Raw genomic sequence first — 19,602 nt, forward strand, 5'->3', positions numbered from 1 at the left:
AACAGATACACTTGTAAAATGCACAGCCTCTTTACCTCCTGTTACTGTTTCATGTGTCAGGAAACAACTCCTGCATTCATATGCTGACCCACATAAAGGTTACCATGGTTACCACATAGTCTTGCATAAATATATACACTGTTTAAGCAGACTGGGAAATTGCTTTTATGACAGATTGTTTGATCAGCAGATGCTTTGCTTTCACACCACAGAAGAACATTAGCCTGTTTATCTGAACCACAGCAAACAGGTCAGTTAACGTAGACTCACTGAATGTGTTTAAAAGAGTACTTGTCTCAAGTGGTAATACTGGCTAATGGTAAATGCTAACACATAGTGTAACATTAGCACAAGTAGTGAACTGACATGACATTAGCAAACTGACTGTCATGTAAGTTATACGGAGGTACAGTATCTTTATACAGCATTAATTAACATTAGCCATCATAAGTTTCTCGGCATGCAAGACTAAGCAATCAACAAAAACTCTCAAATTAAACAGGGAGGCATATTATTGCTTAAGAATTCACCTTTTTTATTTGTAACAGGATGAATATTCTATCTCTTCTGTCAACAGTTACATCAACTTGCCCACGAACCAGATTTCCTTCAAGTGATAACAAATTTAAAGTTGGATACGGTCCCATAAGCACATTATTGCAGTGCAAACGTGGTCATACATAACCAAACAAAACAAAACATAACTGAATTGAGGATTTTTAGATTTTAGAAGATAAACTGAGGTTTAAATTGAACCTGATCCAGTATTAATCATTGGAATGGCTGAGGAGACTGCAGGTAGCTCAGCAACGTCTTTTATCCTTTAGGCTTCTCACTGCCAAGAAACTCATTCATCAAGGGAGTGCCTACTGTTAAACTCTTGCTAACTGAGTTGACAGAAACTGCATTTTATTAATTTGAGAAGATTTGGCACCCATTGATCTCCTCACTGAAAGGCTAATACAGCTCCAATGAAGTATAAAGTCTACACTACATGTGATGTCAGGCAATACTCCTGGAGAGGGTCCATCTGATGTGAAGACAATTTCTAATGTTGATAAGGGATAAGTAGTCCACTTCATGAGTATTGTGCACTGTGATGTTAAAGCTGCTGTAAGTGATATATTTTTTATTAGTAAGTGTTAAATTGCTCTATATTCCCACAGTAATCATGGTTATAGAGTTTGGTCAGAAACCCATGTCTCTCCTTCGAGAGAAAATACATTTTCTGGTATCCCTGCCCACTTTATCCAATCAGGACAGATAACTCCATAAAGAGGCGGTCCTTTCTGCTTGTTTACACACATCCTCCTGTTTGCTGTTATGTCTGGTGATTACCACAGAGGAGGGAGGGGACTGCTAAATGCAAAACAGACAGGAAGTTAGGTACAACGATGACAACGCTTACAGCAGCTTTAAGTTCTTTTGTTGTGTGCTAAAAGAAGAAAAGGCATGAATGTTTATGTGGATGCTAAAAATTTAAAACAAAAAGTGAACTGAATTGCAGATGTTCCAGCTGTGGATCACTCCACCAAAGGCTTACTGTCATGTTAACTCCAGCTAAATCAACAGCTTTTAAAGATGAGATGAAATCCAACTGTGTTTCTGAAACATTATATTACCAGTTATGCCACACAGGTTTGGGAGGGAACATATTTGATACCCAGCACAGTGTTACAGTCTTGCAACCAGTGGTGGAAATGGGGGAGAACGTGGGTGTCTCCCTTAGATTGTGAAAATCTTTTCAGTGTTTTTATAGGGTGCTGCTGTTGATGTTGGAGGAATTAGGATGTTCATGTATTTTCTCTTCTCCCCAGTCCCCACCCAGAAGAGAGATCTCTGTTTTTCATGTGCCCTTCATCTATGTGTTGTGCGAAGGGTAGAGGACGATGTGGACAATGCTCACTGCTACGAGTGCAACGAGTCTTTTGCATGTGTGGGCGGAAACATGCACAATCTGTCCAGACATCTAGTAAGAGTTTATCGCATATACAGAAGGACAAATGACTGCTGAGCTCTTCGTTCATCTCATTTCCCCATCTACCTCAGGTATGTTACTGAATGAACTATACAGACATGGTTTAGTGATTAAAAGTAACCATTAGCCCACTGACTGTGTACCTATGAATATGGTTCATTCAGTCAGAAATTCACAGCTCTAGTTTCAGAGCACAGAGCATTCTCTGTATGGAAGATATCGAAAAATTTAAAAAGTAGAGATAAAATAAAAAAAAAAGGTTATTTTATCACACTACTAGGAAAAATCAGGCTGTAAATGCATTTAAAAATAAAATAGAAAAATTAAAATGTGAAATGAAACGGTGAAAATGTAAAGTGAGAAAAAAGTTAATATGCGTAAACCTAAATGGAAATGCTCAAACTTGAAAGCTTAAATTGCAAACATCAAATTTCAAATGGAAATTGGAATGAGGCAAAGGAAACATCAACATGGGAAATACAAAAGCTTAAATAGAAAAAAACAGGAACATTTTGCTGATTAATTCAATATAAAGGTTTTACGTTTAACAATTTGGCAGATAGATTCACAAAACATGTTTCCTTATGTTCATTAAAACTGACTGGGGTGCTGTTACATTTTTGTCTTCTGTCTTCAGGTATTTGCTCTGGCATACTAGTAGTCCATGAACATCATCTTAGGCGGACACAAATCATGCTCAAATCATATATTGAGGTCAGAATGTGTAAAATAACGCTTGACTATTGGTTTATTTGGACACAAAAATGAATGTCAAAAAGATCCTCCAAACATTATGCAAGAAAACAGACTATTGAAAGGATGTCTATTTAGTGAAATCATTCTCATACTGAAGTTATGGAATAATCATGACTGAAGGCTGTAGTGTATTCTGAAGGTTGGTTGTTCTCAGTCTTTGTCTTCTGACTGATATAACAGTTGCGAGTCACTTGTTTAGTAAGAGCTTTAAACACAAATGAAGAAAATCAGATTCTCTTGAAGTCTTTCTCAGCTGTATGAGCTTTGGTTTCAGTAATAAGGGAAAGCTGTTGTCTTGCATTTTTGACAGCTTAGGAATTCAAGTTTTCATTGAAGCCTGCATCATCAAGAAAAGCTTACGCAGGAACAGTCCTGAGGGCTTTATTTAATTAGGCAGCAATCTGAGCAGGAGGGCGAAGCGATGTTGCAGTCTGCAACAACACTTCAACAGAAAAATGAGAGATTGGAGCCTCAAAGAAAGAGAAGGGAGAGGTAAAGATGAAAAAATGAGTGAAACCATCAGGAAAAATTCAAAATCGATACGTTGGGAGGTTTGTGGGGAAACATGGTAGCCGATTACAAAAGCCATGAATAACGATCTTTATCGGCAGCCCTGTTTATTTATTCATAATCCGGAGTTGTTTCAAAGTGAAGAATTGATATTCGCACCACGACTTTGGATGGACTTCCATCTCTCTTATCTGCCTCTTTCTCTTTTCTCCTCTTTGACTCCCTTGGCTTTCCTTCCTCTCTCTCCCTCATTTCTTTTACCACTTGCTTTCAAAATGATCACCCCGCCCCCCCCTCAAATTCCCAGAGAAAGAAGCCTGCCCACACACTGTAAATATTTTATAGAAGCTCAGAAAAATCAATGATTTGAAAGGAGAAAGAGAGAGGAAGAGGGAGCAATGCAAAGAGGAGATAAGTACGGGGAGGCAGGAGGAGAGAGCTGTGTTGGACCCAGTGCCCGAGGAGGAAAAGGTAACGAGTGAAGAGAACTCTTTCAGGTTCCTGGCAAGCTGACAAGGGTGAGGTGAGACCCCTTAAAGGGCCAGAAAAATTTAACCTCCCTCAACACCCCGGCTGGCTATTATTATTTATGAGTTAACGTGGTGCGAGGCCTGTGGACTCTCCTAAAACATCGGAAATGAGGAATGTCCAGCTGCCTGTTAATGAAGGACACTGAGATAATTAGCTGAAAATATGCAGCCTGTTTGTTAATGCCTTCTAAAACACATGATTGTAACAGAAATTAACCATGTTACCTGATCTGACCTGCCAATACTACGGCTAAGGTTTGGTTACGCTTAGTTAGACCAAAACCAACAAACAAAAGCTGCACGAAACAATTCATCCAATAACTCTCTGTGTGTGGAGGATTTCACTTGCTCTTGCTCTTGCTCTTCCTACATTGAACAGGTGAGCAGTAAACATTACTTCAAGAGGAATGGCGCTCACTAAAGCATATACCTCCTCCAAGGCCCAGTAGTCCCCTTTAATTCAATCAAGCCTATTCCAATATCAAATATGATATACTTAAATCCCTTCGATCCAGACTTTTATTTGGATCCGCATCAAATTGAACTCTTATTACTTACTACTTTTTTTATCAAGAACCATATATTATTCCCTGAGAAATTGACAAACATGTTGAAAGTCTTGCAATGTTAAAGAAGGTGAGAAAATAACCCTGCATTTGTCACTTTATCCGCATCCGTGCCAAAAGTTATTGGGGTCTATCCTGGGCTGACACCCATCCTCCATCCACATTTTGTGGAAATCTGTTCAGTAGTTTTTATGTAATCGTGCTGACAAACCAACAAACAAACCGACATGGGTGAAAACATAACCTACTTTGTGGAGGTAATTAGTGATAGTTGCTCTGTGTCTGCTGGATGTGAAAACAGAAGGTTTGTTCACTTGATTGACACGTTAATGACTTTAACATGAATAATGACTTCATTTTTTAGACATGTATGACTTTTAGGGGTAGAAAAAAAAAGTTAGTGCAGCTTTAAAGTTCCCATGAATCAGCTAGCGGAGTGCTATTTCCTGCAAAATCAACATTGTTTGCATACATTTTCTGGGTATTTTACATTTTCCACGTGCATTTCATTATTATTGCTGTAATACCTCTTTATGTGCTTTCATTCCTGTCAACCATACATTATAATTGTATACATTGTGATCTCGTTGATCTGCTCTGTAGATGCGACATCTATTGCACGTCTGTCCGTCCTGGGAGAGGGATCCCTCCTCTGTGGCTCTTCCTGAGGTTTCTTCCGCATTTTTTTTTCCCTGTTAAAAGGGCCTTTTTTTTTTGTGCAAGTTTTTCCTCACTCGAATCGAGGGTCGAAGGACAGAGGGTGTCGTCTCTGTACACATTGTAAAGCCCTCTGAGGCAAACTGTGATTTGTGAATTTGGGCTATACAAATAAAATTTAACTGGCGTTTACAGTAGCCAATAGCACTGAAATCTGCGTAACATGGAGCCATGAAGCTATCAGTCACAGACTCTGTCCAGGTTGGACCGGGATGGAAGAACACAGCCTACGAATAGACTGAGGCCAGTCTGATGACAGGGAATACAGTACCAAGGTGGTTTTCTTCTTGGGTTTGGGCCAGCAAATAGGACTCAGCTGCCCAACTACCTAACAGCAGATATGTTAGCGGCAGTTAGTGGTTACTTTAGCAATGAAGCTACTGGTATCTGTCCATCAGAAAACTCCATAAAACACCTTGGTACTGTAATTGGCCTCCATTGTTCTCAGAGGCTATGCACAGTCCAATTTGGGAGGGTTCATTGAGAGCAAAGTAAATCTATTGAGACAGAGTAGCCGGAGCGAAAACTGTTTAACCCAGAGCAGTGAATTATAAGTTATACAGTTGTGTTTTTTTACAGTAACGAGTGAGACCCGGCCCCAAGAGACACTGCGCTCCGCTGTTTTGAGAGGACCGCACTGTACAGCCTCGACTCCTGGTTTCACATTTTCCAACAAATGGCTTTGTTCCCATTCAGAGAAGAACATTAGTGAAGTCTAACATGATGTTGGTGATAAGGAGAGGACCTTCGCCAAACTGTTGCTAAAAGTTGAATATACAGTATTCATATACAGTATGGTCCATCATCATACGTGGTTCTAAAGGGGCCGATGAAAAACAGACCAACAACCAAAAGTGGACAAAAGTATGTGGACGCTTGTGTCCCACAGCACAATCATGATGCACAAAAAAGAGGAAGCACAGGTGGAATATTGAGTTTCTCCTGCCTTGTATTCTCACACTATTGTCTCATGTGACTGTGACATATAGCGAGCAGTGTGCGCTCATTGTACAGGATTTTTTTCCCAACCAATATCTGTTGTTCAGGCTGATTGCTCTTGTCAGGGTAAATGGCTGGAGGCTGGCTGGGAGGCGAGGGTAGTGAAGTGTGGTTGGGATGACAAAGGCGAGGAGAATAATCATGTTTGTCTTACAGTGAAACCGAGATACAGAGCGGCCGCTAAGAGAGCATGTACAGTAAAAAGCTGCTCCTTTTCTAATTGGTAGTTCTTTCATCCTCTGGGATCGATAATCCCCGGCTACCGAAGTGAAGCACTCGCAACAGCAAAACAGAAGAGAAACTCAGAGACGGAGGGAAAACAAGCTAAGAGGCTGTACGTGATGCAATCTTAGATATGCAAATGATTAACTTTCAAAATGGTGATTTTGAAAAGGCAAACAAGACTCTGCTGGAGAACAAAAGCACTTTCAGAGATACAATGAAAATAAAAATCATTCATATTTTAAGCAAAACAGTGAATCTTCTGAGATGGGGTTGAAAGAGATCACACTTAGCTGCATTTAGCCAGCTGGTGGGAGCCAGGCTTGAAGAATACATAAATACTCTCTTGAATAAAACTTGCTTACTTCATTTTTCAGGTTTCTGCTGCTACAATTACCAGCCAGTCAATGTAGTGGAAAGGTTGCAAACAAAGCAAAGACACTATATTCCAATCTGCTTTCTCATTATTCTTTGGAGTCTCAACATTTCTGCAAGTAGTGAAGTAATTATTACAAGCGGGTGTGAAGTTCATATTTTCATTCTCAGGGCTGAATGTACTTCTGAAAATTGCTTGCTTTTGTGCTCTTTTCATGAAAATAAACCCAGCCTGTCAAATAAGCAGAGGACTATGAGTTACTTGTATACTGAGCTGTGATAAACACGGCGGTGAGACAATCAACAAAACACTTGCAGCTGTCCGACTCTTCTCATGTCTCAGCATTAGACTATTATATTGATTAGTCCGTCTCCGCTTTTACACTAATGGCTTCAAAATCACATCAGGAAATGCTAGTCTGCCCTCCAGACTTTTGTTAAGAGTTTTGCGATAAACAGTATACGAATTCTGTAGTTCACCTCATGATGTACTTTGACTCTCATCTGGCCTGAAACTGAGGCTTTTTGGGCTTTCAAGCTGTGTCACACAGCTCCATTGTTGTCCCAAATATATACAATATATAATATATATATATATATATATATATATACAATTTAAACAACACACATCAACGAACCACACCGTTACACTGGGTGACTGGGTGCTGCCACAAATACTCACTAGAGCACCAAATGTGGCTTAATCCACGGTTGAAAATAGTCCCACAACAAATACTACTATTTTCTCCGGTTTCATTTTAGGTAATAACTTGGTTTGATAAAAACTATTGTGACCAGGTGTTTTTAGGAAATTGCTGAGCCTTTTTGAAACTATATCATTTTTGGAGCTATTTTAAAGGTGGAAATCTTTTTCTGCCTAAACGTATCATTACGAAGTAAATACTGATTACATAGTGTAATGGCTGTAGAAAAATGACACCATCTGCGTTTAGACTGGTTCCCTATAATCCTACTTTCACTATGCTATTTGGTCTATCACCAGGCTGGGTTACGACACTAAGGCACAAAAGCATGCCTGCCACTTTGTAACCAAAACAGGAGGAGGATTTGTTCTCCCCTGTGTCGTAGCTATCCCCAGGTAATGATGGAACAGCGGACAAACTCTGGAAACTCTCACTGCAAAAGACAAAGAATAATGTTGACAGAGGAGGTAAAGGAGGCCAAGAGGGAGAGTGATAGATACAGATGTAAAACAAGAGTGAACGGACTGGCGTTCACTCAATGAAGAACGCCAGTGTTGTGTCAAAATCTGTTCCCGTGTTGATATGTGTTTACTCTTCAGCCAGGAGACCAAGTGATTTACTGTCCTTTTATCTTAGCACCGAGATTAGGGTTTCTGGGTCAAATTTTGATTCTTACCATTGTTTCTCGGACTGTAGCCAGACTGCTGGAGATAGCCATGTTGCTAACGCTACTGTTAGCTGCTAGAAAACGGACTAGGAGCTGCAAGGAAGCCATGAACAGAAGAAAGAAACATCTATGTTGGTTTCTGACACAAAAATCCACGTTTGTTTTTTGGCTCCTAAGTATTAGCGATCAGGGTTGTCTTTGCCACAGTGGTGCCAAAATACCACTTGGAAAATGCTAGGAGGGGAGATGTCAAAAAGTTGTCTGTTTCCACTTTACGTCCACATACAACAGTAAGGGTTATGGGAGTCAGAGAGTATTGAGTGATGGTTCAACATATTATTGTATTGTTTTGGCCCTGGGAGTTCTGACAGTAACAAAAATATTAAATATTAATTGATATATAACAACCCGATTAAGTTCCTAAGCTCCACATCACATCGTTGTTCCTTTAAGGCAGCGATAATGAATATTTTTATAATGAAAATATATGAAATGATTTGAATGAATGACTTGAGACAGAGCTTTGTAGTGACTAGGCTGGACTGAAACTCTGAATCTCACATCTCCAATCTCTCCTGTTTTTGTTAGTGTGAGTTAGCTTCCACCTTTGTCATTATAATCTTTTTGTTCCAAGACAATAAGATGTTTTTATCTCGTCATAATAGAAAAAGCACAGGTGTAACTAATAACATTAACAATGGTTCTGTTCTATTCAAGTGCCCCAGTAAGCCATGACAGTGTGACAGTGAGCCAGCATGTCCAATACCAGTAGTGTGAAACTTAAGCAGGTAAATGAAATTCAGACATTCTTCATTCCATTATTTACACCCTTTTCCTACTGTGACATGTCAAAATGTCTTCAGTGAGCCCCATCATAATGTGTGTTCCTGCCAAGGCCCTATACACCATGTGGAGAGAGAGACGTGGGGCAGAGATACAGTACGAGGTGAGAGGGACAGGTACAGACAGTTTGTCCTAAAAACAACGGGAAGTTAGTTTTTGTAGTTTGACAGCTAATTTTGACCATCAGCTATTAACAGTCAGCAGTTACAGCCATAGCAGCGGATGTGACACACAGCTTGTGGAAATAATTAAGGTGCTTTACCTGATTACTGCAGTTTACATTGACATTGTAGTCCAACTTGGGAGTCATAACTCAGTAAGACCATAACGCCTAAGCCTGACACACATACACAACTAGATTGTGACTTATATTTTCTGAGGATATCGCTATCTCAGGATGAACATGTATAAATCCACATAGAAATCATAGAAAAAGATGGTTCTTATGAATCTAGAACTTGCCTGAAAAACACATTTGTAAGTTTTTCAGCATCACAGTGAACCATTGATAGATATCTGTTTATCAATGGGTATACTGCAATGGGAACCACAATTATTGATACTCTTTGTGATGTCATAGATTTGCGACTTGCGAAAAAGACCAGAAAAATATGTTATCCTTTGTATAATGTGGGTCTATTTGGACCCAAAGCATCTTCTCTTAAACCTCACCAAGTATTTCTGTTGTCTATACCTAACCAAAGTATTTTTGGTTGGATCTGCTATCTCTGTGTGATAGAGATCCCAACTCTCACTCAAACATAGGCCCAGCTGTAACCCTACAGCCCTATAACCAAACCAGAGCCTTAGCCTAGAAATTACCAACAAAATGTCCCCTCTTTGGAGTTTCTTCCTTGTTTAGGCAACACACAAACATACTTTATTTTATTCACACACAGTCCTGTGTGTACTGGCAGCTACATCCACTCATCACAACAAGTGTATCAAAAAGACAGAGGAAGCTGTCAACACGGCTTGATTTAGATAGAAACTGATATAAAGCAAACTGCATCAGTACTGAGCCTGACAGCTGACACAACATTTCACACAGACACACACACAGACCTACGCTGACACACACACACACACACACACACACACACACACACACACACACACACACACACACACACACACACAGTTTCAATTAAAAGATGCACAAGAGTGGGAAGAGATCACAGCCGTCAGCAATATACAGGAACACACTGCTAGTTTGTGCATGCATGTGTGTAATGTATATTAAGGCTTTTTTCCCTGTTCATTAATGTAAATTACAAAGTGCCACCCTTTGCAATAGTATGTCATGTCATATGTCAATGCTGTGCATCTCCTATAACCCCCCTAATACACCTCATTTTGTTCAAGCAGCCTAAGCATGCTTTTAATTGGTTCTAAGAAGCTTCCAGGAGCGATGGAGCCGAAAAGGACAATTGCAATGCTCGACAGGCCTCCCTTAACAGATAGTGATACTCACAACGCACCACCACATTAGAGGTAATAGCTCTGGGCAAACGTAAACAAGTCATAAAGGAGATTGTTGACTGTCTGGGGCGGACTTGGTCATAGCAGGCAGGTACGCGTAATAGAAAACAGCAGTAGCATGCTTGTAATGAGAAAGCCCAAGGAACATCATCATTATCTGAGCATACAGATCAATAGAAAAAATTACCCCTTGTTACAAGAAGAAGTCTACCCTAACTACTCTATATGTTCAGCTATTAGACTGCAGTATTGCTCTCTTTACGCTGAGCATTTTAAATATAAAAGCCACCATCACCAAATGAAAAAGGGTTTCAGCTGAAAGAAAATCGTACACCTAAGCAAAGTTTTAATATGTCAGAGTAGCACACGTGCAGCAGCACAGGGTAAAACAGTAAAGTATTGGAAATGGTGATAAGCCACATGAATATATCAGACAGTAATTATGAAATGCACACGTGCTTTAACAACCATCAGATGGGTTTTAATGTCCTCTCTAAAGGCCTGCAGCTCCAAGCACTGAATCATGGCGAAAGTGTAATGTATTTGATTATAATACAAGATGACTGGTGCTCTTTCATTAAGGTGTGCAGATGTGGAGAGTAAATGGAACGGATAGAGACAGAGGCGACGCTACAGAGCACAGGAGGGCGGGAGGGAAAGAAAGAGAGGGGAAAAGGGGCGAGGGAAAGACTAGCCGTGATGAATTAAATAGAAGCAGGACTGTGTGGGTTGCAGCTCACTGAAGTTATGGACACACATTTCAGTGCAGCAGTTCCAGTAATGCTACATGATGAGGGAGATTCAACACTGATCTGAGGCATTTGGAAAGAGATTTCAAGAGACTGTTCTGTCCTCAGCAGAAAAACAACAGCTTCGCTAGTTTGTTCAAATCAAACTGTTCACCAGACAAGAAGCCTGAAATTGGGCAATTCTGAAAACCCTCTGATCACGTGGTCTGACAATGCATTTTTTTAAATGATCAGCACTAATATTTGTGAATTTACTGCAATATGGTCTAACCTGACAGGGCAGATGGTTTGTCACACAGAACCATCTGGAAGGGAGCCCCTAGAAAGTGTTTAGAAAAGGGCAGGTACTTAAAAAAACCTGGCAGGTGATTGGACAAACCATCTGTCTATCACTGTCCATCACTGACTAACTTCTGCTATTCAGATCAACAGTAGGAGAGTTCTACCAGCGGATGAGCAAGTTGATAAATCAACCTCTTACTAATGTCAGTCAAGAGAACAACAAAAAATTGAGAAAAGTAACATCGACACTAACCTCTTGAGGATTGGCCATTGTTGTCCACCTAAATGACACCCTTAGCTGCCGTCTCTAGCTGCCAGTAGTTCCTCAAAGGATGCTGATTTTGTAGAACTTCTCTGACTTTTCACACCTGAGACTGTGGTTGGCACTCTGTCATTGTTAGTTACTGTAGGGCCTCAATCTTTCCCTTACCTTTATGACATAGGTTTAGTTGCCTCAACCAAGCATTAAGCATCGAGGTGGTTGATCTTTAAATGTTCATATGACACATGTTTATAAGGCTCATGTGGGTCATTTTAGAAGACCCTGATAAACATCAACAGACATATTGTCTGAATCCCAATACACCCCTTAGCCCTTGTCAGTGGGAGGCCACAGCAGGAATGCTAACATGCGTCATTTTGGGAGACAAAGACAACTTTGGTTGATTACAATGGAGTTGATGTACAGCAATGGGGCATCTATGCCTCTATCTATGAATCTATGACACTAATCTCTGTTGCATATTTTATGTGCTGTTTTCTGAGCTAGTAGATGCTCAGAGAACAGCAAGAAGTGGGGATAATACTGAAACGTAATGCTAAAACACTGGTTCAGACACATGGACCACAGTAAATGTCCAAGCACCCCTCCGTCTCTCATCTGAGAGGCTCTCAACAGTCGAAGTAGGCTGTTAAACTCAATGGTGGAGTGAGAAGCAATTAATTACACCCTGTAAAACATTTGGAAACCAATCAGTCTCCAGTACCTGAGGGGCCTCATTTATAAAAATGTACTTGGGCTGTGTTTTCAACTTGATGGAAAGACTGAACACACAGTGATGCACATTATGTGCACAAACAAATGTGCTTCTGTGCAGTTGTATATTCACACTTGCAAGAAGTATATCACTACAATTAACAAATTAAGGTATCAATGACAAAAGTTGTAGATAAATGCAGTGTACTGCATCAAAACTTGCATGACTGCCCATCTAGATCATCACCATTCATGGTGTGCAGATTCTAAAAGAAAATGAGATATTGGAAAAAATTCCTCATGTTTCACATCAAGAAATGTCTGTATATCAACACTAGCTTGGGTAGAAGAGCTGATTTGTTGACAGTCTCTCATTATTCACTTTGACATAATCACATTTGATTGTGGGATTCCTCCAGAGTATAATGGGCAGTGGCAAAACTGAACGCACAAACACTTTGAATCAAACTGCTGCCAAAGCACAAAATCCAGATAATACATTTCTCCTTTCAGTCATCCTCTAAATTGTTGGCTGTTGAGAAAAGAAGGCTTGTGAAAACTGCTGTGGAGCCTTCTTTAATGTGACAGCCTAACAGCCTTCTTGAAAACAGGGGACTATCCTTCCGCCTTTAATCACATTAGACAAAAGTGGTCAAAGGAACATGTGTAGCTTTAGAAAGTGATTATGTTACATTTTTAATTCGGAGTAGCGCTCTGAGCCTTTAAGGCTGTGAGGAGATTCCTTTTATTCTCAGGCTGAAAGCATATGTTTGTCTTTGTGTCCATGACTATCTGGAGACGTCTGATGTGCCAGAACAGTGAATTTCAAAAGAGCCGTTGGAGCATCTCCCGGATATGGCTATCAAGATGATGGCATTTCAAGACAACTTCTCATGTCACCAAAACAAGAAAAATAAAAAAGCGCTGGCAACTGGTGACTGGAAGTAAAGGAGGCTTTTAATACGGCATACCAGTCTTAGTACTGCCTGAAATACTCGTTTCAACCATGGTCATCAGGGGATCACCGCTCAGAGTCTGTTCTGAAAGTCAGAGAATCACTTTCGAAAGGTGTAATATCTTTTTTTCTGCAGCTCTTCTTTTTCTGCCTGTGTTTCAACTTTTCCTCAGTCATACACCTTGGCTTTTTAGGGCAGTTACTTCGAACCCTGGAGCAGTTTCTCCCTTTGTTGGGTTTGTTTGGACTCATGAGAACACGGCAATCACAGTCGGGTGCAGACCAAATCAATTGGATCGAGCCCTTGTTGACAAGGAGGTTTCTTGGTATGTTTACAAACCAAGCCGGGAGCTTCGTTTGGACTCAGATCGTGGTCTGAATGCGATACAACCATTCCTAGGCTCACAAAATTTTGTGAAGTTGAATAGTTAAAAAAATGTTTTAAAAAAGATTGCTCCATGTATGAAATATGCAAAACCCTTCTGCTCATGAAGAAGACACAAGTAAAACTGACAGTAGGCCTGAGGGTGTGAAGGTCAGCTTGTGAATAAGTTTGCACTTTTACTTCAAACTCTGACAGCTCAGGTTCACATCCCAATTGATACCAAGAAGTTTTCAAGATAAGTCAAGCTTTTATTTGCAGAAAAGTTTTAGCAACCAGAAGTACATCAAATCCAAACATTATATATAGCCTGGCAAAAATGAATAGCAATATAAAAGAGATGGGTCAACATTTTGGGAAATGCACTCACCAGATACAATCAGTCTCATCACTGTGTGTTAAACATGGAGCTGGAATAAAGCAACACATCATCATACATTCACGGCTGAATAGGTCATTCATTGTACTCTCACAGTTTGGTTAGGTTTGGGAAAACATTGTGGATTGGCTTAAAATAACTTTTAAATACATGCCTACAAACACATCTGTACTAGATCTATCTGCAGACTCAGAGTGGCTACAAAACACGGCTACTATATGATGCACCTTCAAAATGGTTAGGTTGAGGGACCAAAACTTCTTTGTTTGGGTTGGGAATAGATCACAGGGGGGCGTGTCAAGTAGTAAAGGCTAGTCTGTGAGGCTGCAGCTGGGCCCTTTTCCATCTACAGCTTGCTAACAAACACCAACCACTCTTCCTAAAACAATGTCATTGGGTTGGAGGCAGGAATCTCAGAGAAAGATCTGATCTTTGTCCATCTCAAAATATGGACAAAGGCAAATCTGCATATATACATGGGTAGATACCAGTAAACATACTTGCAAAGTTGGGTAGTAATGACTTCCATTTACATTTTTTTACTTTTACTCTCGCATTTGGAAACAATGGCACTACTAATGGCGCTAATTTTATTTGTTATTTTATGCGTTCATGCACATTCCATTAAGACGCAGGTACAGTAGTCAGCTGGTCCAGGGTCTGCTGGTGCTCTGTTATCGATCCTACCACAGCCACGCCTCAACATGACTCTGTTCAAAGCAGCAGGAGTATGGCTTTCAAATTGTGCTAACTGCTAATATTTACAGATGAATTAACAGTGTACAAGTCAACAAATATTGGAAGGATTACCATAACATTTGGAGTGTTGAGTGTTGAGTTTGGTGATCTTCCAACTTTTTTGTACAATACCACCAGCAGATCAAAGCTTTTTTCAGTGAAAAAATGATATTGATTGGCATAAAATTAGTAAAATGGTTTCCATGGTTTCCAGACAATGTTTTTTGTTGACTTTAGTGGACCCCTTACTTCTCATATCAGGAGGTTACATTTTTGGTCATGAGTAAAATATCTCTACATCGGCATGAAATTAAGTGGAGACACTTATGTTCCCCACAGATTAATTTGAACAATTTAGCATCATCACCAGGCCAAAATATCTATTTTCCAGTGTCTTGTTTCATGAACAAATACCTGCAAAATGCATGACATTACCAACTGCACTTTATATTTAGTGCTAATAAGCAATTATGAGTTTGCTAACATGACATACTAAGATTGTAAACATGATTAACAGTTCTAAAATTCATGACTAGACTGCTAAACATCAGCATGTTGCAAGCATTTTAGCATGCTGACTTTAGGATTTAGCTCAAAGAGCTGCTTGTGTGCATGTAGTTGTGTTGTTCTGTTAAGCTTGTGTGCATCAAAGTGATGAGGACACTAATTTGAACCAAAGCAAACATCTTTTATGTTTGAATTTCAGCTCTCAACAGATCACTTCTGTCCTCCATGCTCCTTTGAGCCTCCTCTACTCAACTCACTCACTGCTGGATTCCTCACCAGAGGTCCACTCTTCTTACCAAACCTAATTGCTTGATGATGAGTAGCCACAAGCCCTCTGCTGGGTCCAAGTCTCCTCTTGATTCTATCTCTCTCTTTGTCATTCCTGCCACGGCGGGAGCTTTCACTCCGTAGCTGGCCGGTCAGATTAGCTGTCCGTAACCACCGCTGGAAATCAAGTAACAGCTGATAACGCAGAAAGGGGGGAAGAGGGAAAAAGCTGGGCATAATGTCATAGCTTTGCTATCTGAGAAGTTGATTGCAATCATATACGGGACAAGAGCTCTGTTTTGGAATTTAATAAGGGTACAAGAGAGTTCAGCTTGTTCCCGAATAAAAAAGTTCTCTCAATTCTGGCAAGGTCACATGTGGGTATAGAGTGTACAAGTGTCGAGAGGGTGAATAAAAATAATAGAGTTTTCTTCACTCCCTCTTTTTTGACATTGTAGTGCTTACCTCAGGGCAAAGACAGGCAAAGGCAGCCAATAGCTTTGATGGAAGACAGGTACAGCGATAAATATTTGATGCTATTGACGGGTTGTTGTACTCAGAAAGAGAGTTATGGAACTAGTACACCCTAATATAATAAAAGCTGCCGTCTTGCCAGCAAACTCTGCATCTATGTGTAATCATTGAAAAAGGTGATATCAAGTCCGAAAGCTGCCATTGATTCAATATTTTGATCCACAAAGCCTTCGGAAACCTGCTGAGTCAGCTAATAAACGGAGGCTTTTAAATGTAATTAGCTGCAAACATCAGGGAAGTGTTTTGACAGATGCTGCAGAGCGTTTTTAAGAATGAAATGGAAATTCAATTCAAATATTCTGCAAATTATCTAAACGGCCTTTAAGAAAATGGAGCCAGGATAAAACAGAATTCAAGAGTGGTTATTTAACTTTTATGTACAGCAAATATGGTAAAAACAAGTAGGACTGCAAAAGTTAGGACAAACTTTTAGATGCTATTTCTCTCCTCTGTCTTGCAGGTTGAAACAGAAGAGGAGAGGAGGAAGATGAGGCAGTCCTAGCCTTCTGTTGCTAACATCCACTTCATCAGCATCAGTGCTTTCTGGCTGAGTGACAGTGGGCAGGTGTAAAGTGGCGTCCATCGAGCCCCTGATTAAGACCGCGGCCATGCCAGCGAGATGACAGCACAGCAGCGGCCCAGTGTGAAGTGAAGCTCTGGAACATGTCCCACTATGCCATCTGTTTTCTCATGAGCCACATCACGAAGGGTAGACAGAGGGTGGCTGGCAGCAAGGTTCACACACGATAGGGACACACATATTTATATGCATCAAACACAAGAATAATCCTGGGGGTTCCCACCATACCAATAATGTACAAGAACCTTTCAATAACCTTCCATTGTACAGTAGGCATAGCATTTCTATTACCTGAAACATTCTTCATGTTTGCTACTTGGATTGTGAAAGTGTTAGAAAGTCAGGAAGTGACTGTGCTGAAATCCTCTACCTCAAGCTGCACTTACCAAGATTTTTATATCAACAATTGATCAAATGACTTAGTGTAATGTGAAAGGGTGTGACAAACCCTTTCACAAACCCACAGAGAATTATCATTCTGATGTGCAAATTACATTTTTCAGACAATCAATTCAGAAGAAAACTAACTTTTTCAAGATCTTCCTATGTCTCAGCAACACAATCACGTTTGTATTTGGTCATCTTTGTTATAGAACATCTTCAGTATGGCTACTTTTGAAATGAAGAAATGATTGGATACCAATTTCAGAACTGGCTAAATTTGGACAGGAAAGGATAGAGTCAGTCTGTCCTTTTATTAGGTTTGCTAATGTTACTTCCCCATTGAGTGAAAGAGTCACACTCATCCTGCCAAAGAAAAATGATCAAAATTCCTTAACCCCAATACAATGTATCATTATTTCAAAAGGAAAACGAAAACAACGAAAACGTGTCAGATGGCTTGTTACACAGAACCATCTGGGGATACTACGCTAAAAAATTCAAAACTCAAAGTTCAAAATTAAAAAAATATTCGATTTGACTGGTGATTGGATGTACCATCTGTCCAATCGCTGTCTGTCATGGGCTAACTTCAACCAATCAGATCAACAGTTGGAGAGCGCTACCACCAGTGGAGCAAGTTGGAGCAAATGAGAGAAGAGCAAAAACATATTTTCCATTAAGAAAAGTATTCTTTGCTTTTCTTTCAATTCAACTCAATCTATCCAGTTCTGATAAAACTGATGCTCTAGCGGCTACGGTCACTGATTTGCTCTACTACAGGCTGTTCAGCCACAAGCACATATCTTGAAGTCTGGCAAGGTGGATTCACAAGATCACATGATCATGTGAAACCAGCTGCCTTGCAAGGTAAACTACATTGTTTTAAATTGTCTGAGCATCAAGAACAGTTTGAATGGTGATCATCCTTCAACTAAGCAATTCTTTGAGAGAAGAGTCTCTCAGCTAAAAGTCCTTACGTTACCATTAGTACATGTTGTGGCCACAAGCCACAAGGAATGAGTTATGGCTCGGATATCCTGTACGCACCTGTGTGACATTCACACAGGCGTCTTGAACCCTCAAACATACCCTACTGCTCACAGGGTAAAGGAGGAAAGGAGGTCAGGATTAAATTAAATTAGCGTCAGAGCACTCGTCCACTCGCAGCTCGCTGCTGGAGCTCTGGAAGCTGCTCTGATTGTACTGGCATCCTCATTAGCATTCAGACAGAGTGCGGGACTGCAAAGCTACTGTCGGCCTACTTATCATTGTGGGGTTGTTAAAAAGCAGAGCCATATGTATGCGTCAGCCTGCATGAAGTACTGTATCTTATCTCTCTGCGAAGATCTGGATTCATACCGCAGCTCCAGCTGCTCTACTGCGGGAAAGCGCTGAGGCCATTTTTCAAATGGAAGGCCCCATATTTGTATTTTCCTCCGTGTTTGGTGCACTGAATGGTTTGGAAAGCACTTAACTTATGATTGAACTAGGGAGGCTTTAATTTAGAAATCACTTTAGCAACTTAACAAACACATTTGAAGATGAGGGACATTAAACCCAAACAGATTATGGCACTGACATACTGTACTGCCATGCTTTCTGGGATTTAACTTGATACACAAAGTACCTCAGATGGAGAGCTTTACGCGTAATCAAAAATTACATAAAATGGAGAAATAACATTGTCTTTTTGCTCTGCTGCAGGAGACGGAGAGCTAGAGTGGAAAAGGAGAGATGAGTACGGAGCAAAATAGCGAGGGTGGGGATGGAAAGTGAATCAAAGAGATGGAGGAAAAAAAACTCGTCCTCATAATGTGTCTTAAAATAGGGTAGGTCGCCCACACAGACACTTTGCTCCTGGGTACTTTGCTCTGATTTATTTATTTTGTTTGTGGTAAGGAACGATCCACTGGGCATTGTATGAGGGGGAAGCCCTATGCCTGGCCCTCAGGCTCACTTTATGCGGCTAAGGCAGCAGTAACTCTAAATTTAAACCCTCAATTTTTCACATCATTATCACTCTCCTTTTTCTCTGGGAGTGTGAGCTGAGAACAACTAGAGTTGTTTTTTTTCTAGTGGCTGGAGTGTGTTTCAAAGCACAGAATCACAGAGAAACCTTGTGATATGAGTTCTGTAAAGCCCCTGGACAGTAGAGACCTGTGGGACTGTACAGCAATAGAGAAAAGACTGTGGATAGTAAGTTCCGGCGTGATTTGTATCAGAATCACGGTTAATGTTTATATCTTGGGGCTACAACAGGAAACTACAAGCAGGCCTGCAAGGTTAGGATCATCTACAAGAAGAAACAAGAGAAATAGAGGCCAGATAGTCTCTGAAATGAGTGTGTGCTAAGTGGGGGAGAGATGAAAGATGAGGTTCAGGGATGCAGCTCAACTCGCTGGATGCAGAGCTCAAAACAGCGCAATCAAAGACTTAGAAGTGAATCAGTAAAACAAAGGGAGGAAGAAAGCGAGGACGGCAGGAAAGCCGAGGCCTTCTATCGTTTAAAGCTTTTTCACT

The 19,602-nt window shown here is 40.4% G+C and overlaps 1 protein-coding gene and 1 long non-coding RNA gene across 6 annotated transcripts in view; one reads left to right on the forward strand and one right to left on the reverse strand.

The window, feature by feature from the left end:
• ca10a (carbonic anhydrase Xa) overlaps positions 1–19,602 on the reverse strand; it is a 266,880-nt gene that overhangs the window by 39,214 nt on the left and 208,064 nt on the right. The window lies entirely within an intron of this gene.
• Positions 182–18,108, forward strand: LOC311250377. Of its 2 annotated transcripts, none has more exons than XR_014621272.1 (3): positions 182–250; positions 1,818–2,049; positions 16,579–18,108. It is a non-coding gene; the product is annotated as an uncharacterized lncRNA (long non-coding RNA). The 2 variants fall into 2 exon arrangements; XR_014621273.1 differs by lacking the exon at positions 16,579–18,108 and adding an exon at positions 8,742–8,808.

Source organism: Pagrus pagrus (genome assembly GCF_965226575.1).
Source record: "Pagrus pagrus genome assembly, chromosome: 21".
NCBI lineage: Eukaryota > Metazoa > Chordata > Actinopteri > Spariformes > Sparidae > Pagrus > Pagrus pagrus.